At 40.6% G+C, this 12,724-nt stretch overlaps 1 protein-coding gene across 3 annotated transcripts in view; it reads right to left on the minus strand.

Moving 5' to 3' along the window:
- Positions 1-12,724, minus strand: part of IRAK3 (interleukin 1 receptor associated kinase 3) — a 65,237-nt gene that overhangs the window by 35,692 nt on the left and 16,821 nt on the right. The window contains exon 1 of one of the 3 annotated variants that reach the window (XM_060305830.1): positions 499-607. The exons of the other annotated variants lie outside the window; for them this stretch is intronic. The gene's annotated coding sequence lies outside the window, so the exon portion shown is untranslated. Of the gene's footprint in view, positions 1-498; positions 608-12,724 lie in introns of those variants that run through there. 3 annotated transcript variants of the gene reach the window in all.

Here is a 12,724-nt window from a genome sequence, read left to right on the forward strand (position 1 = left end):
AAACTACTACACCAGTTACAGTCTTTGAACAAAGATATCAGAAAGGCAAATGTCTTCTGTTTAATATGGCAGCCCTTGCCCCCATATTTTCAGTCCTACAAGGGTTTGCTGGACTATTCAATTTCCTTCAGTTTTTTTTTTTTTTTTTTTTTGTTATGCGGGCCTCTCACTGTTGTGGCCTCTCCCGTTGCGGAGCACAGGCTCCGGACGCACAGGCCCAGCGACCATGGCTCACGGGCCCAGCCGCTCCACGGCACGTGGGACCCTCCCGGACCGGGGCGCGAACCCGCGTCCCCTGCACTGGCAGGCAGACTCTCAACCGCTGCGCCACCAGGGAAGCCCTTTTTTTTTTTTGTTTTGTTTTTGTTTCCTTCAGTTTTATGTTCCTGCTGAGACTGTAAGTAAATCCTAAAAGCTGAAAGGGATCACAATATGATACCATTATTGCCCCTATTTCGGACCAAAAAAATGGACTTGGTAGACATTGTTAGTACCCACCAATATTTCTAGTCCTCTACCCCATCAGAGAGGATGATATTTTCTTGCTCTAGGTTGGTTACGCCTACGTGTCTCTTCCAGCCAGAAACGCTGAAGAGCTAGGGTGCAGTTCACCAGGCTCCCATCCCTGTCACAGCAATGGTAGAAGCACATGTCAAGATGGAGGTGCCCCAAGATGCTGGACCACCACATGGAGATCAGCTGCCCTGGACTCTCAGTGCTCTTCCCATGAGTCAAAAGTAAGTTTCTGTTATGCTAACCACTGAGATTTAGTGGTGGGTTTTTTTTCGTTTTGTTTTTTACTGCAGTATAACTTAGTCTAACCTAATACATACAAAGTTTTTTATCTTGAATGTTTTATTTTTAAAATATTTATTTATTTATTTATTTATTTTGGGCCGTGTTGGGTCTTCACTGCTGTGTGTGGGCTTTCTCTAGCTGCAGCGAGCGGGGGCTACTCTTCGTTGCGGTGCGCAGGATTCTTATTGCGGTAGCTTCTCTTGTTAGGGAGCACAGGCTCTAGAGCACAGGCTTCAGCGGTTGTGACACGCGGGCTCAGTAGTTGTGGCTCGCGGGCTCTAGAGTGCAGGCTCAGTAGTCGTGGCGCACGGGCTTAGTTGCTCCGTGGCATGTGGGATCTTCCTGGACCAGGGCTTGAACCCGTGTCCCCTGCATTGGCAGGTGGATTCTTAACCACTGCGCCACCAGGGAAGTCAGAGTATTTTGTTATTTCAGTCACATCTTATACCCGAAAAGAGTGAAAGGAAGTGGCTGCTCTGGTAAGTACATGTCAAACAAGGGAAGATAAAGTTGAAACATTCAATCTGAATGCCTGCTTAGGCTGTAGGGGGAAAACAGTTACTACAAAATATATGATATCATTCATTAAGTTGGAACGTTTTTGCCGTTCTTCCATATTTTAAGTTCTGGCAAGAATATCTTCCTTTTACATCTCTTTGTGGAGATGATGTCTCATGAAGAGGCAAGGACTGTCCAAATGCCAATATGTTTTAGATAGAGTAGCACTGAAAAAAAAACAGAAGGGAACCTTCAAAGCAAATATAGTTGGCAAGACACGCTAACTCTATTTTAAAGTATTTTTGGATGATGTCATCTGCCTATTTGGTTGAGGCACATTTTTATGAACCCTTTAACTCTTTCTAAAAGCTCTTGGAGGAAATACTGTATATCAGTGTAATTCAAACGTTTGTTGAGCATCTACCGTGTGCAACAGTGCAGTAACTGCACATAGCACGTGTGACTGGAGCACGAAGAAGGGTCCCTAACTAAAGATGGGGCATCATGGAAGGCTTCCTAGAGGGGTGGTTTCTGGAGCCTGAGCCAAGTTTAAAACTATGAGTATTTCTAAAGAGAGGCCAATTCTTAAGAAATAACTGGATAGGGTATACTACCCTGGGGAGAAAAAAAAATCACTCGAGTTACGATTAGAAAACAAGACAAAAGAATGAACTCTGAGCCCCACAGACTATGCTGACTTCTAATGAGAAAAGTCACCAGTCCAGACATCACCGTGGCCCCCTGGATATATGCAGGAACACGTGGGTTTAGTGGCGGATCTATCACCAACCTATAGAACAACTCCAGACAAGTCACAGCCTCACTGAGCAATCTCAAACTTCTCATCAGTTAATGTCCTTCGACAAACAGTCCCTCCTAAAACAGACACTAAATTTAGTTGCCCTTTGCTGGCCTGCTGATTACATAAGCACTGACTTTAAAACACCTCCAGTCTTTAAAACACTTCCCAGTCTCCAAATGAACGTCCCAATAAGGGAATGCTAAATATCAAATTTCAGCAAAGGGAAAATTTGGATTTCTACTTTGTTAGTAAATCAACTGGCTAACATTTATAGAGGCATAATGTACCATATAAATGAACAATTTATGTAACACACAGCAGGACTTTTTTTTTCCCTTATTAAAACAGTTCTCTTTCCACTTTGACTCTGTGAGATAAGACATGCATGTAATTTAACAGGGGTGAAGAAAGAAGAAGTCCGTGTGGGCTACCACAGCCCGGGAAGGAGCATGAGGTAGTGGGACATCAGCTGACTCTGCAACAGCAGGGGGCTGGGGCAAGGTTTCAGTCAGATGAAGGAAGAGGGAAGAGCCTGTCAGATGGAGAGTTGCTCCAGAAATGAAGAAAAGGGCATGAGGGGGCAAAGAGGAGACCACTATGCTTAGAGCAGAGGGTTCAACTTAAAGAAAAGGTGAACAAGCTCCATGAAGTCTCCGTGTTACCTGCATAGGAATGTGCTCAGCACATAGCAGACGTTCCATATGTATCTGCTGAATGACAGACAGAGGCCCTGAGTGTCAGTGTAACTTAAAATTTTTCCCTGAAAGTAAACGGGGCCAATCTAAGATTTCTGAGGAGGTGATGCAAAGATGGAAGCTTTAGTTTTTGGAAGATCCATCTGGCGGCAATAGCAGCAGGAGTCCCATATACAGTATTTGCACATAAAAAGGTATAAACATTTCATGGCTCACAATTCTCATAGTAGGAAAGGAACAGTTTATAACTATTAAGGAAATCTGGAGTTAACCTTTCAAGTTCCAGGGGATGTCAGCTTTCCGACATAATTCTATTCCCCATTTTTCTTTTTATTAATTTCTGAATTTCCTTTTTAAAAGTGCAACAGCCTCAACAAAATACTAGCAAACAGAATCCAACAGCACATTAAACGGATCATACACCATGACCAAGTGGGGTTTATTCCAGGAATGCAAGGATTCTTCAATATACGCAAATCAATCAATGTGATACACCATATTAACAAATTGAAGGAGAAAAACCATATGATCATCTCAATAGATGCAGAGAAAGCTTTCGACAAAATCCAACACCCATTTATGATAAAAACCCTGCAGAAAGTAGGCATAGAGGGAACTTTCCTCAACATAATAAAGGCCATATATGACAAACCCACAGCCAACATCATCCTCAATGGTGAAAAACTGAAAGCATTTCCACTAAGATCAGGAACAAGACAAGGTTGCCCACTCTCACCACTCTTATTCAACATAGTTTTGGAAGTTTTAGCCACAGCAATCAGAGAAGAAAAGGAAATAAAAGGAATCCAAATTGGAAAAGAAGAAGTAAAGCTGTCACTGTTTGCAGATGACATGATACTATACATAGAGAATCCTAAAGATGCTACCAGAAAACTACTAGAGCTAATCAATGAATTTGGTAAAGTAGCAGGATACAAAATTAATGCACAGAAATCTCTGGCATTCCTATACACTAATGATGAAAAATCTGAAAGTGAAATCAAGAAAACACTCCCATTTACCACTGCAACAAAAAGAATAAAATATCTAGGAATAAACCTACCTAAGGAGACAAAAGACCTGTATGCAGAAAATTATAAGACACTGATGAAAGAAATTAAAGATGATGCAAATACATGGAGAGATATACCATGTTCTTGGATTGAAAGAATCAACATTGTGAAAATGACTATACTACCCAAAGCAATCTACAGGTTCAATGCAATCCCTATCAAACTATCAGTGGCATTTTTCACAGAACTAGAACAAAAAATTTCACAATTTGTATGGAAACACAAAAGACCCCAAATAGCCAAAGCAATCTTGAGAACGAAAAACGGAGCTGGAGGAATCGGGCTCCCTGACTTCAGACTATACTACAAAGCTACAGTAATCAAGACAGTAATGGTACTGGCACAAAAACAGAAAGATAGTTCAATGGAACAGAATAGAAAGCCCAGAGATAAACCCACGCACATATGGTCACCTTATCTTTGATAAAGGAGGCAGGAATGTACAGTGGAGAAAGGACAGCCTCTTCAATAAGTGGTGCTGGGAAAACTGGACAGGTACATGTAAAAGTATGAGATTAGATCACTCCCTAACACCATACACAAAAATAAGCTCAAAATGGATTAAAGACCTAAATGTAAGGCCAGAAATTATCAAACTCCTAGAGGAAAACATAGGCAGAACACTCTATGACATAAATCACAGCAAGATCCTTTTTGACCCACTTCCTAGAGAAATGGAAATAAAAACAAAAATAAACAAATGGCACCTAATGAAACTTCAAAGCTTTTGCACAGCAAAGGAAACCATAAACAAGACCAAAAGACAACCCTCAGAATGGGAGAAAGTATTTGCAAATGAAGCAACAGACAAAGGATTAATCTCCAAAATGTATAAGCAGCTCATGCAGCTCAATAACAAAAAAACAAACAACCCAATCCAAAAATGGACAGAAGACCTAAATAGACATTTCTCCAAAGAAAATATGCAGACTGCCAACAAACACATGAAAGAATGCTCAACATCATTAATCATTAGAGAAATGCAAATCAAAACTACAATGAGATATCATCTCACACCGGTCAGAATGGCCATCATCAAAAACTCTAGAAACAATAAATGCTGGAGAGGGTGTGGAGAAAAGGGAACCCTCTTGCACCACTGGTGGGAATGTAAATTGATACAGCCACTGTGGAGAACAGTATGGAGGTTCCTTAAAAAACTAAAAATAGAACTACCATATGACCCAGCAATCCCACTCCTGGGCATATACCCTGAGAGAACCATAATTCAAAAAGAGTCATGTACCACAATGTTCATTGCAGCTCTATTTACAATAGCCCAGAGATGGAAGCAACCTAAGTGTCCATCATCGGATGAATGGATAAAGAAGATGTGGCACATATATACAATGGAATATTATTCAGCCATAAAAAGAAAGAAATTGAGCTATTTGTAATGGGGTGGATAGACCTAGAGTCTGTCATACAGAGTGAAGTAAGTCAGAAAGAGAAAGACAAATACCGTATGCTAACACATATATATGGAATTTAAGAAAAAAAAAATGTCATGAAGAACCTAGGGGTAAGACAGGAATAAAGACACAGACCTACTAGAGAATGGACTTGAGGATATGGGGAGGGGGAAGGGTAAGCTGTGACAAGGCGAGAGAGAGGCATGGACATATATACACTACCAAAAGTAAGGTAGATAGCTAGTGGGAAGCAGCCGCATAGCACAGGGAGATCAGCTCAGTGCTTTGTGACCACCTAGAGGTGTGGGATAGGGAGGGTGGTAGGTAGGGAGATGCAGGAGGGAAGAGATATGGGGACACATGTATATGTATAACTGATTCACTTTGTTATAAAGCAGAAACTAACACACCATTGTAAAGCAATTATACTCCAATAAAGATGTAAAAAATAAACAAATAAGAAAAATAAAAATAAATCCACTACGTATGTTGAAAAACAAAAAAATTGCAACAGGCCATGATTCCCTTGAGCACATCTCTAAGATTTAGCTGCAGGGTGAATGAACAGATGCCAAATGAGCTGAGGTTTTTACAGTTCCCTAACACTGACCCCGGGGGCAAAGGTTTCTGAGTTTGCACTAAGTCTAAGGAAAGCTAGATTAGACAAAGGTGTTTTCCAAGAGTACATAGTTGACAGTGCTGAAACTGACCCAGCTCAGTGAAAATGGATCCTGAAAGCATGGGTTGCTTCCAGGACTGGAAATGAGATGTTTTCTCTTTCCCGAACTGGTGATTCACCGTACAATCTTAATAGCTTTTCTCCAATGATGATGCATCGGGAATAGAAACACCACTAAAAGAGTATTCTTAGCATCCATAAAATGTATAATTCATTTAGATCAAATTCTGTAAAACAATAGCTTCAATATGATGCGACAGGAATGCAAACCCTTAATTCCTGTTATATTCTTCAACGTGCAAAGTTTTCTCTAGTCCTTCCTTACTTGTTCCTGCCGGAATGTAGATCTTTATTTATTAATAGTCCTAAACAAAGAGTGAACTTCCCAATGACTGTTGTGTTGTAAAAGTGAAGAGCCTTCTACATGAAAAGATAAATCAGGAAAAATATGCTGTACTTAAACACAGTTTAAAATCATTTTTTGGAAGGCAATTTTTTTGTGTGAAAGACATCTTGGCATAATGTAAGCCAAAAAAGTTGACCTGAGAAGTCCAGAAATAAATTGATCTGAAAATAGTGACAGCTTAATAATCATTCAATGCTCAAAGGTTCTCAGGGCTCTGTTTTGAGAGGGCAGGACTATCTAGGAGTGCTAACGCTGGGGAATTCAGCTGTAGAAATCACTCTCCACATGCAAATATGTCTATGAAGGGGTTTTTTAGAATAACGCAACATACCCTATTTGGAATCTTTGTATTTGCATATAACCACATGCCAAAACCCCTAGGAAACTGTCTGCGCTCTTGCAAAGTTTGTTTTGAGATAACAAAATGGTAAGAGGAAAAGATGGCTTTTTTTTCCCCCCACAAAGCACACAAACAAATTAGGCAATTAAAAAAAAAAAAAAAAAAAACTTGAGGATTTAAAAGATATTTTTAATTCCTAAAAAAGTAAAACAAAACTCAAAAGCATAATTTAGCTCAACTCCTCTTACAGACCATAGCATTAACACCCACTAGGTCATACATTTTACAAGAAATAATATTTGTCCATACTTAAGCTTATGTGTACTTTTTACCCCCTACATGAGTAGGACTCCTATTTGATAAACAGGAAGGCCTGCGCATGATTTTTCAGAGATCTTTCCATCTGTCCTGCTCTCTCAATCCCAGACCCAGGGAAGGATCAAACTTTAATGACTTCTGGGAGACAAGTGAAGAACAGTCCACCCTCAACACCAGTCTTTCAGTCTGGAACTCAGAAGCTGTACAATTCCACACTCAGGGAGTCATCAGTACTATTTTCCCATACTTCCTTCCCTTGTTAAACTTTATAGCATCTCTATTGTTCTGTTGCCTATGTTAAATTGGAAAATTCTTGCACGCAGGGGCCATGACATTGTATCTAGTATAAACTTTGTCTAAGATTCTGCCCAAAAAGAATGTTTAACAGACATCTGTTCATTCATTAATTCATTCAGTCAACAGATATTTAGTGCATACCTTCTCTGTACCAGGTACCATATTAGATCCTAGAGGAATAAGCAGAAAACAAGCAAACAGAAATCCTTGCCCTCATGAAGCTTATTTCTAGATGGACAATAAACAAAGAAATATAGACGTATGTATATATATAAAGTATATGAGGAATGATAAGTGACACAGAGAAAAATAAAGCAGTGAAAGAGCATAAGGGAGCACAGAGGTATCAATTTTAAAAGCATAGTTAGGGTGTGTAAATAGGTAATCAAAATCAGGAATGATGTGAAGAAGTAAGCCTCAAGGTTACCTACAGGAAAAACATTCCTTGAATGTCCACGGAGGCCAATTTATCTGGAGTTGAACAAAGAAGAAGAAAGAAGTGAGAAAAGCAATGTAGGGCTTTGGTGTTTACTGTGAGATGGGAAGCTACTGGATGGTTCTGAATAGGATAATGGTATAAGGTGCTTCATATGTTAAACAGGCTCACTGGCTGCAGTGTTGAAAAGAAACTTGAGGTGGGCAGATGCAGTAGCAAGGACCCCAGTTAGAACACTGCTGAAATTAACCAGGTGGAATCTGATGGTGGTTTGGACAAGGATGGCTGTGGTGACAGTGATAAGAAGTGGTCAGATTGTTAAATAGATCCTGAAGGCAGAGTGAACAGCATTTGCTGAGACACAGGATGTGGTTTGTGAGAGAAAGCAAGAAGTCACAGAAGACTAATAATTTTGGCCTGAAAAAATGAAGGATGGGGTTGCCATTAACTAAGATGGGGAAAAACTCTGGGGGAAGGCAGTACTTCTGGACTGTTAAGTTGGAGATGTCTGTCAAGTAGGCCAATAGATGGACTAGGTAGATGGTGCTGATGTTCAAGAGAGAGACCCTGGCAAGAAATCTGGGAGTTATTAGCACACAGATGGCAATGACAAGATAGTGGGTACAGTAGATAAACAGAAGAGAAGAGGTCCATGGACTAATCCCAGGGGCATTCTAAGAGATGAGAGAGAGAACGAGGAACCTGTAAGAACAGAATAGAATAAAGAGTGTAATGTTCTAGAAGGGAAGTAAAGCTTTCAGGAGAAAGGAGTGATCAGCTGTGTCAAATAAGATGAAGACTGAGAACTGACTGTCGGATTTAGCCATGGTGACTCTGGACAAGAGGAATTTCAATGGAGCAGTGCAGTGGGGGGTGAAGGCCTGATTGGAGCAGGTTCAAGGGAGAATGGAGAAAATGGAGAGTAAACAGCCCTTTTGAGGAATTTTACCATAAAGCGGAACAGAAAAAGGGGTGGTAACTGAAGAGTAGAAGTTTGATCTAGACAGAACATTGTAAGATGTGAAAAATGACATGGTGGTCAGAAGAACATGGGTTCTACTCCACTTTCAGGGAGGGGAGGCATAACTCTCTATTCCTTAAGTGTGGGCCACACATAGTCACTTCCCTCCAAAGGGCATAATATGGAAAGGGGTGGGAGGGGGCGCAGAGGAAGACCGCTTTTACAGTGTGGAAACCTGACAGACACTACTCCAGCCATGGTTAACGTCAACAGTGATCAGTCATGTAAACAGTGTGTTCCCCTTCCAGGATGTAACGAATATGGCACTCTACCTCTTGTGGTCTGCCTTCCCCAAATCCACAACCTCAGTCTAGTTATGAGAAAAACATCAGACAAATCTCAATTGAGGGACATTCTACACAACAGTAGATCAGCACTGATCAGTAGTGACCAGTACCCCTCAAAACTGTAAAGGTCATCAAAAACTAGAAAAGTCTGAGAAATTATCACAGCCAAAGGCAGCCAAAGGATACATGATAACTAAATGAAATGTGTGAAATGTGATATCCTAGATGGGATCCTGGAAGACAAAAGGGACTTGAGGTAAAAACGAAGGAAATCTGAATAAAGTATGAACTGTATTTAATAATAATGTATCAATATTGTAACAAATGTACCATACTAATGTAAGATGTTAATAATGGGAAACTGGGTACAGAGTATATGGGAAGGACAGAATATATGAGGACGCTTTGTACAATCTTCTAAATTTTTCTGTCACTTTAAAACTGTTCTAAGCAATAAAGTATATTTAAAATTAAAGAAAGACAACAACATAGACTCTGGAGTCTGACAATCTGGTTAGAATCCTAGTCTGCAACATACTAGACTATGATTTGAGGTAGGTTACCTAAATTCTCTGAGAGTCAGTTTTCCTATCTATAAAATGGAAATAAGTAGAGTACCTGTCTCAGAGTTTTTGTGATAAATAATGAGATAATCCATGTAAAGTGCTTAGCACAGAGTGTCTAGCAAATAGTGTGCACTCAAAAGATGGTGGTAATTATTATTGTTTTAAATCTTTACTAAATATTCAAATGCATATTTAATGTGATTTTACATCTAATTTGTTTTAAAGTGATTAATAATAATTTCTATGATAATTTTCTTTCCCTTTTTGAGAGGAAGAAAATTGAATACAACCTATTACATAGTATCTGTAAGCAGGGTTCCTCTCTCATTGAAGTGTTGAGAGGTTTTACAGTGTGAGCTGCTCCAAACAATTTAAACACTAGTTTAAGGTAATGTAATGAAATCAGTTGTCACCAGAGGCTCTGCATATACGTTATGTCTTTGAGGTAGTATAAGATAATGGCATTTTCTACAGTGGTCCTACTTTCATTATAAAGCCATAAAATCATCAACATCAACCAGAGAATATATTACCTTGTGATTACACCATTTTCAATAACAATAAAATATAAGTGATTTAATGATTAATAGGTAGAATGTGTTTAAAGATAGAATTAAGTACAGTCACTACAGTTAAGTAACTGTTACAATAAGATGTTATTAAAGAAGAGAATTTGGCCTAAGCAAATGGCTCCCAAACCAGGCTGTGCATCAGATTCAACCGTGGGGCTTGGCAAAAAACAGAAAGATGCTGGACCCTTGACCCAGACCTACTGAATCAACAGCTCCAGGGGTGGGGCCTGGGCATTTGTAGCTTTTAAAGACTGCACAGGTGATTCCTGTTTGTTAACATCCTGTCTACCTTATCCTGTATACACTGATTATACCATATAGGCCACCATATGATCTGCCTTTGTCTGAACTGCCTTTGCAAACATAGCTTGTTATTCACCATCATCAAGAATCATGATAAGCTCGAGAACCAACACTTAGTTTGGTTAATCTCTTCCACTGCTTTTCTCTTCTCTTGCCCATTACTATGACAGTTGCTTTCTATATCGAATTTTGGACCCTCTGTACCCTCAGGCTTTCAGCTGTTCTGAGCATAAAAGAAACTGTCTTCTTGATTCAGTCCTCCAATATTCCCCCTTCTGCCCTCTAAGGTCAAGTTTTCCCTCCCAGCACCTCTTTCCCCCCTTTTTCCTTTCACTGTGCCAACGGAGAAACTCAGCCTATTTAACCACAGGCAGTTGCCCTCAACCACCTGGAACGGAGCCAGCCTTCCCTTTCTGCTGAGCCAACAATTCATGAAGCAGCTGGTCCTTTCCAGGTCTCTGGTCCAGACAGCAGGGACACAGCCCCCTACACAATGAATTATAGCTGGAGTATGAAGGAGTAAACAGTTTAGATTCTTCCCCTATAAGAGAACAAATATACAAAGGAACAATGGCCAGATAGATATACAAACAGAACTCTCACCCACAACATGCATCAACCAGCCCAGGAAGCCAATGTTCTATCTAGAGTAGCCAGTCTGGGAAGTCAAACTACTATCTGTAGCAACTAGTCCAGAAAGCCAAACAATAACCCTTATAGCAATTGGTCCCAAATAACCAAGGCTTCATTAATAGCTGATAGCTTTCCTAATTTTTGCCCCAATTCCAATTTAGGGCCAACTGGAGAAAGCCAAATATGTACTCTTAATTAAATAGAATTCCCCACTCCTAGTTGGCCTGCATACAACTTCCCCATGCCAACAGCCTCCAATCAGGGCATACCTGAAGCTTCTTTTTCAGCTATAAAGCTTTTCCAATCCTCTGCTTGCCTTTACATCTCAGTCAAATGCAAGCCATGGAAGCTGACTCCTGACAAGCCTTTGCTTGTTCTCATTTTGGTGATCTTCAGTTATTTCCACTACTAGGAAAATGGGGCTGCATGTTTGAAATGGTTCACTGAATGGTTCTTTCATGGCAGAAGTGGCTGTACTCTAGGGAGTCTGTGAGATGCAGCTGAAGAACACAGCAGTACTTGTGACCCTGAGGAAGTCACAGAGGGAAATGTAGACAGACTCCAGAGTCTATGTGTTTTTTGTTTTAATTTTAAATAGACTTTATTGTTTAGAACAGGTTTTTTTTTTTTAAGATTTAATTTTTAATTTTTTTGGCTGCATTGGGTCTTCATTGCTGCATGCAGGCTTTCTCTAGTTGCGGCGAGAGGGGGCTACTCTTTGTTGTGGTACACGGGCTTCTCATTTCGGTGGCTTCTCTTGTTGCGGAGCACGGGCTCTAGGTGCGCGGGCTTCAGTAGTTGTGGCCCGTGGGCTCAGTAGTTGTGGCTCTCGGGCTCTAGAGTGCAGGCTCAGTAGTTGTGGCGCACGGGCTTAGTTGCTCCGTGGCGTGTGGGATCTTCCCAGATCAGGGCTTGAACCCGTGTTCCCCGCATTGGCAGGCGGATTCTTATCCACTGCACCACCAGGGAAGTCCCAGAACAGATTTAAATATACAGAAAAATTTAGAATATAGTCCAAAGAGTCCTCATATGCTTCATCCTTCCTGTATAATGTGCTTCAAGTCCTCCCTTCGCACTTCCCAGCTGTTGACTTGGGCCAGTTACTAAACCAATGTGCACCACAGTTTTCTCACCTGTTCAAACACTGATGATGGTAACAGCGCCTGCCTGACAGGGGCATTGGAAGGGTTTATGAAACAACGTAGGTAATGAATGAATATCTGAATTTCAATGCTGAGTAAGAGGGGGGAGGGAGGGAGGGAGAGAGGGGGGTCGGAGAGAAAAGATTCAGCAACACTGAGCTGAACTTCCTGAAAAGGAGCAGTGACCTGGGGCTGAGTACTCACTGTTTCAGATGAGACATATGTTCTTATATTTTCACAGTCTATACCAACCTACTTCACGCACTTATGATATCTACTCAGTCCATTCACTAACCATGGACTGGACTAAAAACATTTTTCACTTACAAATTCAGTGCCTCTAGGAAACCAACGGGTGCAAAAACTGCCATGCCGTCAACCATTTCAAAAAGATCTAGTGTGGGAAGGATATGTCTCAAATGCATACTAGAAATGTCCATGCTTTC

The sequence above is a fragment of the Globicephala melas genome, chromosome 10 (genome assembly GCF_963455315.2).
Source record: "Globicephala melas chromosome 10, mGloMel1.2, whole genome shotgun sequence".
Lineage (NCBI taxonomy): Eukaryota > Metazoa > Chordata > Mammalia > Artiodactyla > Delphinidae > Globicephala > Globicephala melas.